Here is a 23,126-nt window from a genome sequence, read left to right on the forward strand (position 1 = left end):
ATGACTGCTCTGATGGCCTCCTCTCTTTAACAAGAAATGCCAGGACATCAGGGCTTTAATGATTGAAGCAGGGAGCCCATTTGACTGCACAAATTGAATGACCGATGCACTGTTAAATGCTGGTGCTCCTCCATTTTTATTTGCATTCCATTAGTCATGTTTTATTGAGAAGACTCATTCAGTCGTAGAATAGCAAAGGACTTTCACTGGGAATATGCATCAATTTTACATGCTGATGAGCAATGGGGACATCAGTCATCCTCCGCCCCCTCTGCAAGCTAACTTTTAGCTCTTTAGCAACCGTTCACAGAATATCACCGAAGTAATTTAAAAAATGATTGGAATACACCAAGTGTGCCTGGAAATTTAAATACATGCAATGATTATCATTTCCGTCTATCAACCTTAAGGAATTTTCGTTTAAACATATTGTTCTGATTCACAAAGAAATTAACAAATCTGCCTCCGCAGATTTACTCCCCAGAGCAATCGCGCACTCACGCATTTCTGGAATTGACAAATACTCACAGGAGTCGGCAAGGAAAGCGGCACCAGCCACAGGTTTCCACGTGGATTCCTGGGAAGACGTCGTTTCATTTATATTGTGATCCTATTCCCAGTGCAGAGAACTTCACACGGGGAGAATATGATCCCCAATAAAATATGTTACCACCAGAGCAACTTCTTTTTTTACGTTCCCAGGAAATCTGGAGATCATCCCTTTCCCTTTCTCACCCGGAAAGAGAATAATGCCAGCACTTTAATGGAGTAAAATTCCAATCCCTTCCACGCCTGAATAGGCAATAAAAGGAGAGTGTGAATGCCCACTAACATACTTTTTTTCGTAGGTGTTCGCAAACTTCCAAGGCTAATCTTGACTTGAAATGCTCATTATTTGACTCCCTGAGTGGGATTTACTGAAAACTTCACACTCATGGCAAAGATCTCTGCACTAGTTTACCTATTTCATGAATACCTTTGCAAATGTAAATTATTGCATTTATAATACAGGTAAATTCGGTAAGCACCTCGATAGAGTCCACTTCTTCCTTCTACAAGCCATTGAGATCCGGACATGTAATACAATTGTTTTGATTGAGGTGAACTAGGACTAGATCTCTCAGAATGACTATCAGACATTACAACGCATGCCATTACCACACATGCTTTCATCACACATGTAATGCAACGCACTGATCTTTACAACACATTGCATTAGAGCATGAACTTTTACACACACATAATAATATATATATATATATATATATATATATATACATATATATATATATATATATAGAGAGAGAGAGAGAGAGAAATGGGGTCTCTGGTTGGCAGTCAGTTTACACCCTGTCCAAGTAGGGACCCTCACCCTAGTCAGGGTAAGAGAGCTCAGAAAATGCCTGCTCACCCCTTTGGTAGCTTGGCACAAGCAGCCAGGCTTCTCTCAGAGGCAATGTGTAAAGTATTCGTACAAACACACACAGTAACACAGTGAAAACACCACAAAAGAACTCCACACCAGTTTAGAAAAATAGCCAATATTTATCTAAATCAAACAAGCCCAAAATGACAAAAAATCAACATACACAAGCAAAGATATTAATTTGTAAAGTAAAAAGAGACCTAATACATAGAAATCAATGGATGAGTTGTTTTAGCACAAAGTACCAGGTATGCGTCACAAATGAAGCCGTACAGGCAAGTGTGCTTTGGAAAAGCAAGCAATGGGTCCCTTCCATACTCGCAGGTGAGGCCGTGCATAGATTCTTTCTCTGCCGGGTAAGCAATGTGTTGATTCTTTCCTCGCAGGGAAGGGATGAGTTGATGTCCGTACAAGCAGCCTCATGACTGTGCGGTGATGTGGAAGATTTTGATGCCCAGGATCGATGCATGGAAATCGGATGTGCTGTGAGCAGGATCTGCATTGAGAACAGGTGCTGTGTCGATTCTTCAGCCGCAAGGCAGCTGCTCTGTCGAATTTTCAGCCACAGAACAGGCGCTGCATCGAGTTTTCTGACGCACACACAGCGGTGCATGGATTTTCTACCACAAGATACCAACTTTCACTTCTAAGGGCACAGGGACTAGATTAGGCACCATTTAGCAAGTCAGGACTCTCAGCAGCAAAACCCAGGCACTGGCAGATGTAGTGTTTGATGTCCCTGAGACTTCAGAGCAGGGGGCAAGCCCAGTCCAAGTCGTTGGAGAAAATTCACAAGCAGGTTTGCCAAAAGCAAAGTCCAGTCCTTTCCCTCTTGAGGCAGAAGTAGCAGCAGCAGGCCAGCACAGCAAAGCAACAGCAAGTATCCAGCTCATCTCCTTGGCAGAGGTTCCTCTCGCTCCAGAATTAATCTAAAAGTCTGGGTTTTGGTATAACTACTTGTACTCATTTCTGCCTTTAAAGTAGGCAAACCTCAAAGGGAAGTCTGTGTAGTTCACAAGACCCTACCTCTTCCTTGCCCTACCCCAGACACACCATAAGGAGTTGGAGACTATATTGTGTGAGGGCATGTACAGCTTTTTCAAGAGCAGGTGTCAGCTTCTCCCTCCCACTCCAGCTCAGGAAGACCCATCAGGATATACAGGAAACACCTCAGCTCCCTTTGTGTCGTTGTCCAGAGTGAATTCACAAACAGCCTGTCAGGAATCCCCAAGTGGCCTCCTTCATTATCCGTCAGCATCCCCAGGGATTAGGGTTAAATCATATCTCTGTTCTTGGTTAAACCTTCATGTTTCTAAGTAAACATAATGTGCTGTGTTACACAATTGGTTTTACAATGCTTGTTTGCTAATGTGAGCAGGTGTAGACGTGTGCTTCTAATTTTATGGCAAGACCGGAGGCTCTTATTATGCTTCTCAGTCTTGCTTTATTTAAATGAGCAGTCAAAGGAACAACTACTACAACTACAACTACAAATTCCATTTGGCAAAGGGAAAAACCCAGAGCCAATGGGAAATAGAAATGTAACAGAGCAGGAATCAATAGGAACCAGTAACATTCCTATAAATACTACAGTATGCTTGACTGCGACCAGCCCTCTCTTTCTGGTTGCTCACAGTCAAGGATAAGTGCCCATTTTTATTATCTGTCGTTATTTTGTTCAAATGTTATATTTATCGAATATTACTGTTTCTGTGTTGGCCCGTATTTCTCACTATTGATTTGTTTTTCACCGTGCCCGCGTTTGTGTCGTTTGTTCCGACACCTTTCCGCTCAGCCCCAGGGCCCCTCCAACGCTTCTGTCTCTCATGCGCAAGCACTCACACTGCCTTTCTCCTGCTCGTGTGTTGTTCTAACTGCCGTTTTAGGCTTGTTAACGACTCACGAGCAGTTTACCTCAGGTTCTTCCAGCTCCCTGCTCTCAGGACCATTGCTGCTTGACGCTTCTTCATTCTTAAGCCGATTTATCCTTCTTACACGCCTTTTTTATCCTTACGGACTCGCTCTCATTAATTGGCTTCACTGGAAACACCCCGGGGGCGTGTTCTCTCGCTCTCTTCGACCAGGCATTTATTTTTTTAACCCTTTACTCACCTTACTGTTTTTTCCTTTCTGCACAAATGAATACTGACAACTTCCCTGACATGTCCAACCAGGATGATGGATTTATTCAAGATTTTGGCAATTTTATTAAAGAGGTAGTATCTAAAGCCATTTCTGTTTCTATGGACAAAATGACCAGAAACCTTGAGTTTTCTATCAAGAATATGGTCTCAAAATCCTTACTGGCCCATTTTGCGGGGGAAAGCAGAAAATTAAACATTAAGGATTTAACTTCCCAAAAAACCCAATATAATGTCACCAGTGATGGCGCTGCTTTGACAGGTGAAGCTCCTTCACCCCAGGATGAGGACGAGTCTCCTCCCAGGCCTCCTTTAAAGGAGAGGAAATCGGACAATACCCAGAAAAAATGTTTGTCTAAAACTAAACATGTTTCCAGCGCGCTGAAAAAAATCATTATTTCCCACATATCAGACACCGATGATGACATGGGTGACATGGATGACCTGGACGACAATCCAGATGTTTGGGGATCTAGGTCCCAGTCGCCCCTCCCTCCCCCAAAAAATAATTGATAGTTCCAGCCCATTTGCAGCCAAACTGATCCTAGATGCAGAGGGCAACCCTATGTTTGACCCTTCCCTACTTCACCACCCCAACTCCACCGATTGGCTTCCCTCCTCCCATGTAGGTGACTACATAGCTTCCCGGTTGAGACTCCCATTAGATAAGGCCACTAGAAACAAATTGAGATCTGAATGTCCCAGACCTTCCCTTTGTTCTAATATCACGTCAACTCCCTCTATTGACCAACCCCTCCTTACTTTCTTTTCAAAGTTCGGCAAAGATCCCTGTAAGGGAGTAGATAAGGCCTGGTCAAATTGCCAGGATAAACTCCTGGACCTGGTTGGGCTGCTGGCCCCTATTTTTGATCTGGCAGAATCAGCCAAAATGGACAATGCCGACATTGATCCGTCTGAACTTTCATTGTGGATTCAGAGAGCCTTTTGCCTCTTTGGAAACGCAAATGCCACCATCACACATGAGAGTAGGAAAGATCTGCTGCTAAAACTCGACCCAAAGTTGGCTAACCTAGCCTCTATCGATCCAGGCATCAAAGCAGACGGACTCCTATTTGGTGACTCGTTCATCAAGGACTTGGGAAAGTTTGTTTCTACTTTTGGCTCAATAGACAAGGCTCAACAATCCATAAAGAAAGTTTTCAACCAGTGGGTTTTTGCAAAGGCCGGTACTGGCAGGAGCCGCTTTGCGGCCGTTCCTTCCAATCCCAAGGATCCAGATGCTCCTTCAATTCCAACTACGAACCGCAGTCATGTAAACCCCAGTTCTATCCCCAACACGGCAGAGGCTACCGTGGCTGTGGACAATGCAGTGCCAGACATAACTACCAACAAGGTTAGCCACAATTCGGCCTTCCTCCTGTAGGAGGTCGTCTTCATCTTTTTGTTTCAAAATGGCGCACAATCACAAACGATCCATGGGTTCTCGACTCAATTCAAGGTTATTCAATAGAACTTTATTCAACTCCCTTCCAGGAGTCTCCGCCTCTCCATTTTTCTCTAGAGATGTCCTCTCTCATTTCACAAGAGATTCAATCTCTTCTTTCCAAACAAGCCACACAAATCGCCCGTCCGGACCCTTCAGGTTTCCGGAGTATTCTTTTCCTGGTTCAGAAAAAGAACAAAAAACTAAGACCGGTTATCAATCTCAGAGATTTCAATTGCTTCGTGGTCTACAGACATTTCAAGATGAAGACTATAGTCCATCTTCGAGATATTCTCCTTCCTTGCAACTATATGGCTCATCTGGATCTCCAGGAGGCGTATCTTTTCCTCCCGATTCATGCAAACCACAGAAAGTATCTTCAATTTCTGTGGCAAAATCAAATCTACCAATTTTCATCCCTCCCGTTCGGTCTCTCATCAGCACCTTGGTGCTTCACAAAGATAATGAAACCTGTGACAGACCATCTCAGATCTCTGGGCATCAGATTACTAATCTATCTCGACGACATCCTCCTAATGCACCAGAATTATTCCACCCTTCAAAAAGTAAAATCTATCAAAGCAGAAATTCTGAAGGTCCTACACAGCTCTCAGATTTCTCTCAGATCCCTAGCCCTAATTGTAGGCCTTCTCACCTCTTCCATCCAAGCTATTTTTCTCGGTCCCCTCCATTACCGTGCTCTTCAAAGGCTAAAGATTCGTCATCTCCGAGGAGGCCTTTCATACTCAAAGACAATTTCCTTGGACCTAGAGTCTCAGTCAGAACTCCAATGGTGGATAGACCATTTAGATGCCTGGAACGGCAAAACTATCTTTGCATCAGCCCCAGATCTTGTGTTAGAATCAGATGCAAGTCTGACGGGTTGGGGCGCCCGCTGTGGTCCAATCTCGACTGGCGGTCCTTGCTCTTTAGAGAAGTCCAAATTGCATATCAACTATTTAGAGATGCTTGCGGGCTCCTTTGCGATCAAAAGCCTCGCAAAAAACAGGGTTCAATGTACGATCCTCCTCCGTATGGACAATGTCTCGGCTGTCCGCTACATAAACCATTTATGGGGAACCAGATCAAAACCCCTGGCAGATCTAGCAAAGAGCCTTTGGAAATACTGTCTTCTCAACAAAATCTCTCTTTCCGCAGAATACCTTCCAGGTTATTCCAACAAGATTGCGGATTGGCATTCTCGATTCCTAAAAGATTCCAACAATTGGAAACTTAATTCCTCGGTGTTCCAATCTCTACATCACAAATGGGGCCCCTTCAAGATAGATCTGTTTGCCTCTTGTCTCAAAGCACAACTTCCTCTGTTCTTCAGCTGTCGTCTGGATCCTTCAGCCCTAGCCTCCAACGCGTTTCTCCAAGATTGGTCTTCTTCGCTCAATTACGCGTTTCCGCCGTTCATTATGATTACCAGGGTTCTCGCCCATGTCAGGCGACAGAAAGCAGCAATAATAGTTGTTGCTCCCTTTTGGCAAGCTCAAGTTTGGTTCCCTCCACTCCTCGAGCTCATAACGGATTTTCTGGTCCTCCTTCCAAACTTCCCGTCCCTTTTACGGAACTCCCTAGGCCATCCACATCCCCTTGACCTCAACAATTCTCTCACCCTTTCGGCCTGGAAGGTATCAGGTCTTCCCAATCTTCCATTCCTATTTCAACAGAGGCTTCGGACTTTATTAATAAAGCCTGGGCACCCGGCACTAGGAAAGCCAATGGCTCCGCCTGGTCTCTTTCGACAAGCTGGTGTGTGGCAAGGAATCTCGATCCCATTTCAGCCGATGTAAATTATGTAATTAATTTCCTAGCAGCCCAAGATAGCGCAGGTAAGTCGTACAGAAAAATCAATCTGTATAGATCAGCTATTTCCTTGCACCATGCTTTCAGCAACGGAAAACCCATCGGAGAACACCCGCTACTCTGTCGTCTACTTAAGGGAGTAAAATTCTCTTTCTCCCCCTTTACCCAAATATTCAAAACTTTGGGACATCAATGTTGTTTTAAATCTGTTTCTTTCCAGGCGGGATAATTACGAACTTTCCCTAAAAATGCTTTCTGCTAAACTTACCATGTTGCTTTGTCTGGTTCCTGCTCCGTTAAGTTTCTATTTCCCATTGTCTCTGGGTTTTTCCCTTTGCCACATGGGATTTGTAGTTGTTCTTTTGACTGCTGCTCATTAATATAAAGCAAGACTGAGAAGCATAATACTTGCCTCCGTGTCTTTAATAAAATGAAGACTTTCCGTTAAAATTACTAGGAAAATCTACATTGGGTGTGGTGACTCATCCACCTGTGGAAAGGCAACTGCTTTCCTGATTGGCTATAAATAGCAGAGTGAAGCATGCCTCCCTGCTTGACTTTGTTTTGCTTCCTGATCTCAGCACCTGACTTGGCAGTCCAGCCCATGCTGTCATCCTCGTATTCAGGACTTTTGAGGCAATTCTTTTCTTTGTTCCTGTACCAGCTGACAAAAGACTGCAGCTAAGTGACTATTATTCTCCACGGAGTTTGTTCTTTGAGCGCCACGCTTTCCTAGAACAGTTGGTGTAATTCTGACCTCGTATTTTGACAGAGTGCTTATCTTAAAGAGACAAATGCATTTCTGAACATTCTACATTATTATTGTAGTTACTTGCCTAAATGTGCTTCAGGAAATCTGCTTGAGCTCAAGTATTACAAAAAAGTGCAATTTTAAAAGAACATTTATGTGACTTTTGTTTCTCTAATAGCATAACTCTTGGATTTAAATTGTTTCATTTATGCCTGTGTTTCAGGTTTGAGGAATTTGCTTTTTGAATGGTTTTTCACACACACAGTGAAACCAAACCAAACTGTGCCACCCTAACTGTTTGAACCCATTGTGGACATTTGTATTTCTTGGATTGCTTTTGTTCCTTTTAATTTAACCCTATGCATGTAGAAACGTTATGTGTGATATAATGAATGCCCTTTTCTGTCTTTCTTGTGCATGATAAGTGCAACCCCAGTTCTAATTGTAGTGTGCAACAGTAAATCTCTGTGAAGCCAGCCCTAGTGTCACAGTACTTATTGTTATGGTACTCAGTACTCAGTTTGGGTTGGTTGGTAATGCAGTGTTAGTAATTGTACCAACAGTTATTATTATCCAAGTAAAGTGCTGGAGCATCCTGGTGTTCTTCTACCGCTCCCGTACCCAGATCAGAAAGAGAGATTCAGTTTCAAGGAAGTTGAGTGCACTAACTCTACTATCACTCTGTCAACAATGACCTGCCCCCCTGTAGATACAGGGTGCCTGGCTGGACCGGCAAGATGTGGCAGTGTTTTGTCTCTTTCTCTTCCACTCCCCCTTTCCTTTTGGGACACCTGCTGGGATTTCTGTGTCCACCAGGAAGTGCCGAGTGGTGTTCGAGGAGGTCGGGGGGCATACCATCGCCCCTGCAGACATCCTGCTTTTCAGGTGAGTGGCCCGCCTCGACACAGCCAAACTGTCAGTCTGACCCAAACGTGTATTCAGCAGCCAACCAGAGGCACAGAATGGTTAATCAAGAGAATGCCCACTTTAAAAATGTACATTTTCAATACAGACAATCTAAAAATCAACTTTACCTAAAGATGTATTTTTGAATTCTGAGTCTGGAGACTCCAAACTCCAAATCTCTATTTTCTCCCAATGGGAAACTGCACTTAAAAGATATTTAAAGGCATTCGCCATGTCTGCCTATGGGAGAGACAGGCCTTGCAATAGTGAAAACTGAATTTGGCAGTATTTCACTATTTGGTCATGTAAAACACAACAGCACACGCCCTACCTTTCAAATACACTACACCCTACCAATGAGGCAACCTAGGGCCTACCTTAGGGGTCACTTACATGTAGTAAAAGGGAAGGTTTGGGCCTGTCAAGTGGATATATTTGCCAAGATGAACTAACAGTTTAAAACTACATACACAGACACTGAAGTGGCAGGTCTGAGACATGTTTACAGGGCTACTCATGTGGCTGGTACAATCAGTGCAGCAGGCCCACTAGTAGCATTTCATTTACAGGTCATGGACACACATAGTGCACTTTAATAGGGACTTACCAATAAATCAGATATGCCAATCATGGATAAACCGATCACTAATACAATTTAGACAGCAAGCATATGCACTGTAGCACTGGTTAGCAGTGCTAAAGTGCCCAGAGTCCTAAAGCCAACACAAACTGGTCAGAAAGAATAGGAGGAATAGGCAAAAAAGTTTGGGGATGACCCTGCAAAAAGGGCCAGGTCCAACACAAACACCACCAGCCAAAAGCCAGGGGAGACCAATCAATACCTTGATGAGCTTCCTGATTAGGGCGATAGAACATAGACCCTGGCCCGCAACAGCAGGGGCATGAGCTAGTTCTATGCCTTTCTGAACCCAGTTGGATCCCTCTCTCTATACTTTTGGGGCCCACTAAGCTAACCAATGGGGGACTCCTCTTCTCACCTGCGGATACCATCTGTGCAGCACCTAACCTTACTTTGCTCACAAAAGTATCCCAGTGGACAGACAGTACCACCATGGCCCTCTCCATCCCTGGGGTGGGTGTGACTCCTGTCCCACTTCCTGTGGGCAACTTTGTCCACCAGGTTCCTAAAGCCATCAGAAATGGGTCAGATGAAATAGGGTGATCTGTGAAGTGGGGGCTGAGAAAAAGGGGGGTCCCAAAACACTTTTTCTCCATTCTATGTCAATGGGATTTTTCAAACTTTTCAACACAACTACAGCCTGAACCGCTGAACTGGATTACGCCAAATTTGGCTGAAAGCTAGATCTTGACCCCAAAAGCACGCTTTGCGTAATTTGGTGTAAATATATACTGTAGTTTCTGAGAAGTTAGACTTTAAAAAATAAAGATATCTAGGGACGAAGATCCTCCGGGGGTTGGTCCCACGACCAGGCCTGTGACAATGGCCCTGCAGCCAAAACCCCAATAAGCAGTCAACCACAGCCCTGGGAAACAAAAGAAAAGGTGGCAGGGTCCCTAACCCTGAGCCTTGCTGCTGAGCTCCTCCTCGGACCCTGCCAAGGTAAAAATCTATTTGTTTTTATTTTTACCCCAAAATCGCAGCGGATTCATGAATCTGCTGCAAATATTATTTTTTTTAAGGGAAGACTCCCAAGTTTGTTTTCAACAAGGCCCCCGGGATAGTTTCCAGCCATATCTATGACATTCAATTCAAAGTGTTTGATGAGAAAAATTCATAAATGTTCCATTGTTAGGAATGTTTAACATTCAAAACGCTAGTGAACAAACAGACACACTACCATAAGATAAAAGGACTTGAACCTTCAATCTACTAAGTTACAGCCTAAGGGCTTTACCAGTAGATCATAAGGCACTGCATCATGCTGTGCATCAAAACTTAACTATAACAACCAAACCAAACATCTTGCTACTGTAACGCTTTTAATTCATTCTATTGAGAGACCATTGCAATAAAAATCTCTCTCTCTCTTCCATTCCAATATGGGATGGTAGAGAAAGAGAGATATATAGAGAGATCGATTGAGAGAGAAAGAGAGATTTAGAGAAAGAGATTGACTGAGAGAGAGAGAGAGAGAGAGAGAGAAAGAGAGAGAGAGAGAGAGGTGTGTTTTAGGCATTGCTGATTGATATACTGAGAATGAGAAATGTTCTGATAAAGTGAACAAAATGACAAGTAAAAAAGAGTGAAATCACCTTTCTGTACGTACCTTCCATATTTGAAGTTGAAAAGAAATTAAAAAAGGGAAATGACCACTAACACATATAGACTGGAACCTTCAACTTGCAGTGTAAGGGTCTGAGACATTTGCCACTAGACCACCTTCCATATTTGAAGTTGAAAAGAAATTAAAGAAGGGAAATGACCACTAACACATATAGACTGGAACCTTCAACTTTCAGTGTAAGGGTCTGAGACATTTGCCACTAGACCACAGATTCCTCTTGAGCATGTAGACTACAGAAATAGGTAGACCATTCAACCAAAAAAATTGATGGGATAAATATGTAAATGCTCCATCACCACAATAGTGTAACATTCAAAACATTAGTAAATAAACAGACACACTACCATGAAATGCCAGGATTTCAACCTCAAACTACTGAGTGACAATCCATAAGCTTTACCAGAAGGTCAGAGGTGACTCTGTTCTGCTATGCATCGAAATGTAGCAATAAAGTTCAAACCTAACATCTTGCTAGTGTAACGCTTTGAAGTCATTGTCTGGCAAGCCCACTCTAATAACAATATCTCTCTCTCTCTCTCGCTCTATTACTGCTCCCGCCAAGCAAAAGCAAACAGCTCTCTCCAGAGGGTGGGCTCCTCAGGAGACAGCAAGAGTCTGGCCTGGAGGTTATTGGTCCCCATGGCCAGTAATGGCTCCAGAAGGGAACCCCCCTACTTTCTTTTGCACAGGTCAGCCTCAGGGAAGTGGTGGTCCCCGGGGCTGTATAAGGCCTGAGAGAGGGGCTGTGCAGCCCCCTTCCTGTTTGAAATTTTTTATTTAGCCCCGTGAAGGTTGTGGTCTCCGGGCGTCTGCACAGACCCCCTACTTCATATATGGTTAGCCCTAATCAGGTGGTGGTCCCTGGGGCATCTGAAAGACCCAGTAGGAGGCTCTGCTTGGCCATCCTCCTTTTAAAAAAAAAGTCCTAGGGTTGTGTCGGCCCCCTGGGTCCGGGAGTCCAAGCAGCCCCTTGTATATATTTTTTTGTAGCTCTGGGGAGGTGGTGGTCCATTGGAAGGGGGAACCCGTGGAACCTATCCTTCTGTTTTAATAAAATGCCCCCAGGACCTGGCCCAATGGGGAGACCACTGAAGGGCATGAGTTATAGTTACTTTAGTGCACTAGTTATACCTACTTGTGCTCTTACTATAACTGATTACCCAGTGGCGGTCCATAGCAAATTAATTTTTTGTCTTGCCATTAACTTTGCCATCTTGACGAATCTTCACAAAGCTTTCCAAAAAGTGCTCTTTTTTACATAGCGTGTGCATGGAAAGTTTTGGGGTGATCTATGAAGCGTCAGCCAAGGAAAAAAGGGGGTCCAAAACATAAAATTCACATGCATTTTTCATAGGCATCTTCAGGCAGGCCTACAGCAAAGATGTCTGACCCGAATTACACCAGATTTCACAGGAAGCGAGATCTCAGTATGCAGATTGTGCATTTTGGGATTCAATGCAAATCTGTTGAGTAGTTTTTGAGATATTAGGGTTTAAAAATATGTGTAGAGCTGGATGGTTTGGTTCAAGGGACTCTCACATTCTGATTGGCCCTTGTTTTTTTTTTTCTCCTTGGACTAATTCACTCCCATGGGAGTCAGACTCCAGCAGGAGCAAGCACTCCGATTGTCTGGCAGCGACAAGAAAAAAATGTTACTGGCAGCCTTTACAAGACATGGGGATTTAGGCCCCTGTCCTCAAGTTTAGAAATAAATATCATATAATGGGGCAGGCTAGGAAGACCCTGTCCCTCTAGGTTCCATGGGGGAGACCCAGAAGGACCCACTCTGTGGCCAAAATGTAAAACAAACAGCATTTTTTGCCACAATTCTGCAGACTGTCATGGGATTGAAAAATAAATGTTGGCCCGGGGGTTCATTGTTTAATTATTGGGAGGTGGACAAGCAGCCCCTCCTCCAAAGCCATTTTCAGCCCCAGGGATCTCATTCCCAGGGCCCAAATTAATAATTTTGGCGAGGGGGCACACAGCCCTTTTTCCCGAGCCATTTCTGGCCAAGGGGACCCCATCCTCAGGTGCCCAATTTAATAATTATGGGAAGGGGACACACAGCACCCCCCTCCCGAGCCCTTTTCAACCTAAGGGACCACATCCTCTGAGAAACAAATTCATTATTATGGGGAAGGTGCACGCAGCACCTCTCCTTGAACAATATTTGACCACAGAAACCCCATTCCCGAGACCCAAAGTATATGTTAAGGGAAGGGGTTTGTGCGCCCCCACTTTCTTGAGCCTTTAAAGGGCCCTGGGGAACACATCCCTGAGGACCGCTATTTAAATTAAAAGGGACAGGGCTATATGGGAATACAATGCTTGGTGAGGGGGGTTGCTTATACTTTCCGCTTAAATTTTGGCTCCAGGGGTGAGGTTCCCAGGGCCCAATAAGTCTTGGCAGGGGGGGCATGTGGCCCCCTCCCTTTCTTATTGCATTTGGCCCCGGACAATGGTGTACCTGGGGTCAATTAACGGTGGAGGAGGGGCTGCACACCCTCCTCCCCTTAATATATATATGTTTTGCTCCAGAGGATGTGGTCCCCGGGGTCAGCAGACCAACTCTACACTGCACCTACCAGAGTCATGGACCGGTGTGGGGATAGAAGCCTCCTGGGAGTTTGGCCACTAGGCATGTGGCATGGCAAGTCCTGTGTCGAACACCCCTGGGTTTGCTGCCAGTGAAGAAATAGAAACAGGGCCAGGATGCAAGACAGGCCCAGTGTCTAACCTCACGCCATGCACAGACCCTACACTATGCACAACTAAAGCAATATGCAGAAAGATGTTGGGTGCCTCTAGGTGGCTGCCTGTGGGAAGTTGGATGTAGGGCCTGGGTGTAAGCTAGACCCTGTGGCCAGTCCCACACTGTAGGTGATGAAGGCCATGAGCAGCATGGGGTTGGCTGTCTACGAGAGTGTTTCCAACCACTTGCTGTGCATGGCCAAAGGCCAATGCTGGCGTGGGGTTGTCTGCCTTTGTGGTGTTTGCTACAGGGCCTTTAAGCAGGCCAGGCCCTGTGGTGAAATACCATCAAGCTTCTTGCAGTGGGTGGTAGGCTTTACATATGGTAATACAATATTACTTCGTACTTTAAAAAAAACTTGAAATTCACTTAAAAAACGAAAAGTTAGGTGTGATAAAAATTATGTTTTTTATTTTTTTTTAAATGTAGAAATTCAGTAAAAAAAACAAGGGTTAAATTAATGTTATAATTATCTGAATATGTCAGTGAACTAAAAAACACATAAATTCATTAATTATAGTTAGCAGCACTAACAACAACTTGCCATCTTCCATGCACTGCTTATGACCTCACATATTACCTCACATATTACATCACTCATAATGTTCTATGACAACATTATGACATCAGTGATGATCTCAAAAGACATGATGAAAACTAGACACCAAGAGGAATTTAGGATTGTGTGACTCATGTGAATCCCACTATCCCTGTTACTCAGTAAACCTTGCAAAACTCAAACTTTGTTTAAAAATATATTTGCCTTACTTTTCTGTATGGGAAAGTTCCAGAATCAGTTGGGATTCATATATTCCTTACCACTAAGTGCTTCTAAGTGTCTTCTGATAAATGCACTACGCTATTCAGTGGGTAGACTTAGCTCCTGCAACAGGATAGCCCCAATAAACAATGTGGAAATATCATCATTCCTGACAAAAATTACCTGATTTAACAATGTGGGTAGCTCAGGTATTTGGACCCTACCTCAGTGGCCACCCAGGCAATATTTCTAAGCCTAGAAAGCTTTGAAAACTAGATGCCCAGGGGAATCCAGTGTGGTGTGCCTTGCATGTATCCCATGAAGTCTTAATATTCAGAATGCCATGCAAATTTAAACTTTGGATAAAATTGAACATTCTCCTTGCATTTCTGTGACTGAAAGGTCTGGAATCTGCACAGTTCCACTAAATTATTACCATACAGCTTTCCCACCCTTGTTTTGATATAAACGTTACCCCGCTTATGTACTGAGCTTAGTGCCCGCAACAGGACCCAGTCCCAACACAACATTTATTTTTGAAAGTAGATTATTGGGAAGGACAGGTACGTACCTACACTTAGCAATAGGTCACTAACCACCACTAGGTTCAGTCAGGGCTCAATAAATTAACCCCAGCTCAACCATTGGTAGCTTGGCAATGAGCAACAAGGCTTAACTTAAAAGACAAAGGGCCTGATTACGGCGTTGGCAGAGGGGATTACTCCATTCCAAATGTGACGGATATCCTGTGCACTGTTACAAGTTTCATAGGATACAATGGAACTTGTAATACGGCGGGCGGGATATCTGTCACATTTGAGATGGAGTAATCCCCTCAGGTCGTAATCAGGCCCAAAGTGTTTAAAGTATTTAAATATCACAAAACAATAATAACATAAAACACAGGAAATAGATTAAAATCCAAAACCAATTTTTTAACATAGGAAATATTTGACACCAAAATGAATGAAATCACATAAGGACACCTGGAGATATGAATTTTTAAAGAATTAAGGTTTTTCTGCGCTTAGAAACTAAAAGCGCCACTCTGGATATCTGGTCGCACCTTGATCGGGGCAAAGTTAAAGTTTAAGGCTGATCGCAATGGAGCCCTGCTTGGCTATAGCAAGCGGGTGGCCTCTGTCAAAAGTTTACCTACAGACTTAGGGCCTCATTACGACCCTCGCGGATGGTGGTAATATAGTGGAAAGTGCTGCCAACAGGCTGGCGGTACTTTCCACCATATTATGACATTGGTGGTTTAGCTGAGGCCAAACCACCAATGTACCACACTGTCCGCCACAGCGGTAACAGCCGCTGGGCTGGAGATATCAATCTCCAGCCTGACGGCTGTCAGTGTACAGCCTGCGGGATAATGACCCCACCTACCGCCATGGTTTCCATGGCTTCCTTACCGCCATGAAAACCATGGTGGTAGGCACTATCAGTGAAAGGGAATCCCTTCCCTGTCACTCATAGAGGTCTCCCCCACCCCAACCCCCTGTCCAGATACCCCACAACCCCCTTCCTTTCCAAACCCCCCACTTTCACCCTCCCACACGCATTCACACACCCATTCCCACATGCATCCATGCCTGCATACATCCATTCACACACACTTTCATGCATACACGCAGACACATATTCACACAACACAACATACACGCACTCACACCTCCATACATGCACACACATTCGACACACAACACACACCCGCATACTCGCACACACAAACATACACACACACCCCAGCACACGCACAATACCCCCTCCCCTGTCAGAGCACTCACTTACCTGTGTTTAGGTGGTCCTCTGGCAGGAATTGGGACAGGATGGGGCCACCAGCAGCGTCCGCCAGCAGAACACTGCCAGGCTGTATTATGGGTCAAATCCTGGAAGACTCGGGCTCCAGAGCTTTTCAGCAGGACAAACCTGGAAGTCAGGCTGGGTCGCGGTTGGGGTAAGCCGGTTTGACTCACCACAGCAGTTTGGTCCCTTTATGGAGCTTTTTATCAAAAGTTGTCCAATCTTCTCAAACTTCTGGATATTCTTCCAGAAGGTCTTTAGAGGCTCGTTAGGAGTCCACTGCTCCCCCCAAGGTTCCAGAAGCTCTGAGTTGCTCCTTGAGGTCTAGGACTCCAACTCCCAGAATGCACCTGGCTCAAACTCCAAAATGACCCCTAGACAGTGGTCAGCTGGTCAGTTACTTCAGGATTTGATGCAGGTGAATCTGGTTAGCTATTTTTCTTTCACCTGTAGCAAGCAGAGAGTACCTTCTAGAACTAGCTGGAGCCAGTCAAAGTCCTTCTTAAGGGGATGCTCAAGCGGGCAGCTGGTGTAGTCCTTCAGAGTGCAGTGTCCAGGTGAATGTCAGGGGTCCAGCAGGGCAGTCCTTTTTCTTTTTGTCTTGTTCCTGGTAGGGATCTGAGGTATGGGTGCAGCTCTGCCATATTTATCCTTCCTCCTGGGGTGGAAAGCAGGGTAGGCCAACTGTCCAATCACAGGCAGGCCACTAGCCCTTTGAATGACCACTTCCTGGGAAGTTTGGCAAAAATCAATCCCAGGGAGCAGCATTCTTTAAAAATCCAACATGGCTGAAACTGAATTTTGGAGGCTGGGTCTGGCTGAGTCCACCCACTGGTGTGGCTAAAAATCCTTAACACACCCCTTTCCTACCCTCTCCTAATCTAATCAAGACGGCACCTGGTTGTCTAGGGTTGCAGGCAACGGGGGAGGTCATGAGCTGCTCCAAATGGCCTTCCCTCCTTTGAAGACCAGTTTGGCTGGTCTCCCCCAATCCTGCTTCACCATCTGCTGAGGCAGATCTCCTCCCCCAGGCACTTCCTTTGTGTTCAGCCCAGGCCACTTCACACCTCATCAACGCAGCCTTGCCAGGTAACTTTCAGGTAGAGTTTTAAAACTCTTTTCCTGAACTAGTTATATTAAATCCAAAAATGGCAAGTTGTGGGATTAATCAAAACAATCAGTTTGATACCAAACCCGAAATATCTGGCTCCTATTGTGACTCTATTAATTAAAATACATTCTCCCCATTTTAACCCATGGGTGTCATTCATTTCAGTAAAGGAAAAACAGATTTGGCTATTTTACCTCACCAGGGCTTACTACACAACATTTATAAGGTCCCTGCTTATAGTTACATGGCTCACAAGCCTAGGGGCACTTAGGGCACACCTTAGGGGTGAGTCATATGTAAAAACAAGGTAGTTTAAGGCTTTGGAAGTACTTTTAACTCCAAAGTAGAATTTACATATAAGTTTAGGTTAAATGTAGCCAGCAAGGCAGGCCTGCCTTTAAAATGACACTGAGCACCTATGTCAAATTATATAGATCATCTTTTAGCCCCATTCATATATGAAATTTGTACTCCTACTTAAGAGACACTGGAGATTTGTTGAAGCATCTTGAGCAGGCCCCATGGCATGAAACATACAAATTGGTTGTAATGGTTTTATACACCAATATTGAACATGAAGTAGGGGTGAAAGCTTGTGAAAAAATGAAATGTTTTTGCAAAGAATTTTCATAGACGATCACTTCATTGTGTGGAATGGGACAGAAATTGAATTTCAATAGTATTTTGAACAATTGAATTAGAATCTAGCACATATGGGTACACTACTTATACTGGGGTCCCTAAACCTACATGCCCCACCATATATACAGGGACTCATAGGTAGGTTGATACCGCCAACTATAATTAGCCGAATTTACATATCCACTTTATACAAAGCACTAGCCCTGGGACTGGTAAGCAGTACCAAGGGCACAGCCAAGAGTCAGTAAACTCCAGTATCTGTCCAACATGTTTGGGGGTGACCAGGCAAAAAAGGAGGACTTTCCAACAATTTACATCAACATGCTGCCTCAATTCAAGAGCTTATCACATTTGTACACCACAGGATTGTACTCCAATGACACTGCCACTAACTGAGTCATCAGCAAAACTTTCATACAAACACACAACCAGTAAACCTCTACACACCTACCACCGAACATGATGTAGGCTAATGCTGCAACAAGCTCCACGATATCTGAATGAAAAGAAACCTAGACTACACTTTTACCAACTGTCTTGCATGAATACCAGACTAATAGCATACACATGTCTTGTAAACCTTTATTAATAACTCCTCATGGCAGCCACCTTAAGTTCAGCAAGGCATATCTTTTACGTTCCTATAGCACACAAGCTGTGCTATATCTAACTCCTTCCAGTGTACTGATATGAGATGGGAGTTGTCCGAGTTTGCCTTGTGGCCCAGAATGCTCAGACTGTATCAGCATGTCCACCTTTAAAAGTAAGATAAACATGCTGGGGCAGACTGTTCTAAGTTCCAATTGTCCTAAAGAGCCTTTCTAAAACTACTAAGGGCTTTAGGAATCAGGACAGAGAGTACTCTGTGACAATGTGGTATACGTCTCATTCACCATTATCTGCATTGCTTTGACTAATGCACTTATCATACACCCATAGGATTTAGGGCACAGAACACTCTATAACAATGTGGTTTTGGTTCCATCCACCATTATCTACAGTGCTTTGACTAAGGGAAACAACCTTTACAATGCGGTCAATACCACACAATGCCTTTTATCACACATCCAGTACCGTGCAGTGCCTTTACCAATCCTTTTATTCCTTTTATTTGGATTGCATATCCACCTAAATAAGATTTGTATATATATATATATATATATATATATATATATATATACAATTGTGTGATTAAATCAGTAGATAAAGGGGGCAATATAATGATCTTAACCAAGGAGAACCATGTGAAGGAATCAGCATGCCAATTGTTAGGTATAACTTGTTTAACAAAAATAAAGACAGATCCTACAAAGTAACTGCAACTGGCTATACATCAAAACTTGAAAGAATGGGAGGACTAGAGTTTTGTTGATGCGGCTGGGTGTAAATACATGACTATTGAACATCTGATGACATCCATTTTATATTTTTTACCTAAGATACACGAAAACACAATCAACCCGTCCACCAGGAGGATTGTATCAGCCACGGGTTCCTTACTGGAACCTATGTCAAAATATATAGATCATTTCTTAGCCCCATTAATATATGAAATTTGCACTCCTACTTATGAGACACTGGAGATTTGATGAAACATCTTGAGCAGGCCCCATGGCATGAAACCTACAAATTGGTTATAATGGATTATACACCAATATTGAACATGAAGTGGGGGTGAATGCTTGTGAATTGTATCAACACAACTCAACAATATGCTTCTTGAGATGATTAGAATGTGTTTTACTAACAACTGTTTGACAAACAGGTATACCTCCAGATTGAGGAAACAGCCATGGATTTTTCATTTTCCCAACTTTTTGAGAATCAAACAAACAAAATGAGATGTTTTTGCAAAGAATTTTCATAGACGATCGCTTCATTGTGTGGGATGGGACAAAAATGGAATTTCAACAGTATTTCGAACAATTGAATAAGAATCTACCTCATTTGATATTCACTTATCAAATAAAAAAACAGGGTCACTTTTTTGGACAGAGAAATAAATGTAAACAACAACCAGATGCACACTATGCTGCATAGGAAAGCAACGGCAACAACCAAATACTCCATGCAGATAGTTCCCATTCACCCAGCACAAAATGGATCATCCCCTATGTTGAATTTATGAGGATCAAAAGAATTTCCTCAGAATCAAAAGAGTATGAACAACACTTGGAAGCTTCAACAAAGAGAAGTATCCTAGGAGATGTATTAATAAATCCAAAGAAAGACTGAAGGGAATTATGTGACCAACACTAATACATCAAGTTAAAAATCAAAGAATGAAGTAAGAGATTGCAATAAGATTCATAACGTCATACTCATCAAAGGGAAAACAGGTTAAAAAGGTTCTCAGCAAACACTGGGCTGTTCTAAAAAGAGATCCGGTAATAGGTAATGTGATAGGGGATCATCCACAGAAAACCTACAGGCGAGCATTGAGCCTGAAGTACAGCTTGATGAGGAAACAATTCTGGCTCACACAGCCTGATTTTTGAAAATGTAATAAGTGTAAAGCTTCTGTGATTGGTGTAAATAAGAAGGAGTTCTTTATAGGAATGGGAAAAATCAAAAAGATTAAACAACACATAACATGCAGAACTATATATACTATATACATTAGCGAGTGCCCCTAAGGACTTAAATATGTGGGAGCACAGTCTGTGAAACAAGAAAAAAGGATCTTGGAACATATAAAGACAACAGTAATTCTGGACAGAAGCTACAATTTAGCTAAACATATGGAATGTGAACATTGGAGTGACTGGCAACAATTAAAATATTCTGCAGTTGATCACATTCCCAAAAGGGAACGAAAGGGGATCGTGGGAAAATGCTCTGGCAAACTGAGTTATGATATATAATTGAGAGGTAGACCCTTATGCCTCAGGGGTTGAACTCAGATGAAAAGTTACATGTACATTTGCGAGTAGAAAAAAATAAATAAAGGTTCAGAATTAGGACATATAATGGTTTTTCCGGATATAAAATAATGGCATAGCTAATGATAATAAGAGTTTGGTTTCATAATGTTGTCATCAGTCACCTAACATTTGTTTTTTTAAATGAAATAGGGGTCACTCAAAAAAGATGCCACTCTAGCAATTAAGGAAGTACATATGGTAAAACAGGCATTGATGCAGGGTGATAAATAGCATATCTAGGTTCTGTATTGTTTAATAGGAGTGAGCAGTTGTGGGTTATATATTTGATTACAAAGATGTGAATGCCATGAGAACTGAGCAATGAAATTATGGATACAAAAATAAGAGTGCAGGCATATAATAGGCATTGGCTTTAGGAGGGAACAAACATGCAATTCTGCAAGAGGCACTGATGCCAGCAGGAATTAATCCATAGACACATAACTTCATATTGAATTACTGTAGGCACACCTGGAGAGGGTGTTATTTTTTGGGTCATGGCTCAACACTAACTATAATACGTTTTGTACTACACCACCCACAATGCATTGTAAAAAGGTGTTTGACATCCTGTAAAAATCAGAAGGTGGTAATAGTAAAAATTAACACTGTATAGTGGAATCGAAGTGCATTATTACTACATGTGTAACTTTGCGATTAACCCTGTTTCATATTATTTATTACACAATGATGAGGACACAATGAAGTATTTTTTAGTGTGAGGGTTGTTTAAGCATAATTAATGGTATGCAAAGACTGGTGACAGAGTTCTGAAATATGCTTGTGAACAAGGTCCGGGTGACTGAAACGTGTCAAGCTTTTTCTGTCAGAACAAGTATACTTGAATAAATTAAGCCATTAAAGTGACCTTGGAGTGCAGTTCATCCCTTCTCTGAGAAACATATATATACATATATATATCACCTACTGGGTAGTTATAGTTAGGACCAATTTTTCTCAGTCAATCAATACATGACCATCAAAGCATCCATAAAACAATTTAGAGTTTTAAAGCATGAACCAAGGAAAAAATAAAAAGACATACAACTATTATAAAAAGTATAAAACCTCCGATTTCATAACTATAACATACTCATATACATGATATTTACTTGGAAAAAAATCAGTTAAGAGAACAAGTTTGTATATGCTAAGCAGCCACCAGTAACTTGCTAACCGCAAGACTTAAAAGATTAGAAGTATCACTTTTTAAAATCCTTAATGTATTGCAACAATGATTTAAACCCAAATTTTGACAGCCTGTACAAATCCATTTTGAGCGGGGAATGGAATATGCAGGACAAAAAACATGAAATGTTCAACAGATTCAATACTGCCACAGCAGGCGGGGCATAAATCAGAAGTTGAAGGTGAACCCCAACTACTTGTTAGGGACAACAACAGCAAACACCCAAAATGAAAATGGGCATACAGACTCTTCCCCAGCAAGTCAGGTATAAATTCTAAATAGGGTTTGTACTGAGGATACCACTTAAAATCTATAAATGAATTGGTCAACCAACCATTTGATTTACAGCAAATAAAATTGTTTCTTACATAGGACCAATAAGCTGTTTTTAGAATAGATTTATGATTTTTCACCAGATTTAGTGGGTTCTCCAAATAACTGCCCGACCCCAAAGTATGGAACCAGTTTGACACATGTCTAAACCAAGGAATGGAAACAACATTAGATCTTTGTAATAGATCAAGAAGAGAATCCCTATATATGGAAAGGTCAGGGGTAGTCCAAATCCTTATCCAAAAGAGTAGAGGTCTTAGATCTATCAGTTCAGCTATGCGATTAAACCCGAGATCCAGAAACACCGGAATCAGGGGTGTACTACGAGGGCACGCAATTAAAACCCTGGCAAAATTATTTTTGCCCACTGATAGTCTTTTACTATTACAAACCCCCCACACCTCACCACCATAAGCAGCCGCACCCTATGCTTTTGCCAGGTAAATTTTAATAGCTGGGGATACATCTTTAAATGCAGAGCTTTTATAGAAACGCAGGATAGCGCCCGCTCTATGCTGGAGAAGCCCCACGCTTTTGCTGATCTGGTCCTCCCAGTGTAAATTATTTGATATCCTCACACCCAAATAGTCTATTGATCTAACCTTACTTAAGGGAATCCCATCCAAAATAATAGTACATCTCCTACTTGGTCCTGGGCTGAACACCATTAATTTGTTATTACTGACATTCAATTCTAGGCCATAGTCTACAAAAAATGATTTAAACCTATCAACAAGAATCTGAAGGCCCATTGGGGTCTTGGAAATAAGAAGAGAATCATCAGCAAAAAGCAGGATAGGGATTTTCTGCAGATTCAGAGAGGGAGCATCATTCTGACAAGCGAACAAAGTTTGTACCA

Source organism: Pleurodeles waltl, chromosome 5 (assembly GCF_031143425.1).
Source record: "Pleurodeles waltl isolate 20211129_DDA chromosome 5, aPleWal1.hap1.20221129, whole genome shotgun sequence".
NCBI lineage: Eukaryota > Metazoa > Chordata > Amphibia > Caudata > Salamandridae > Pleurodeles > Pleurodeles waltl.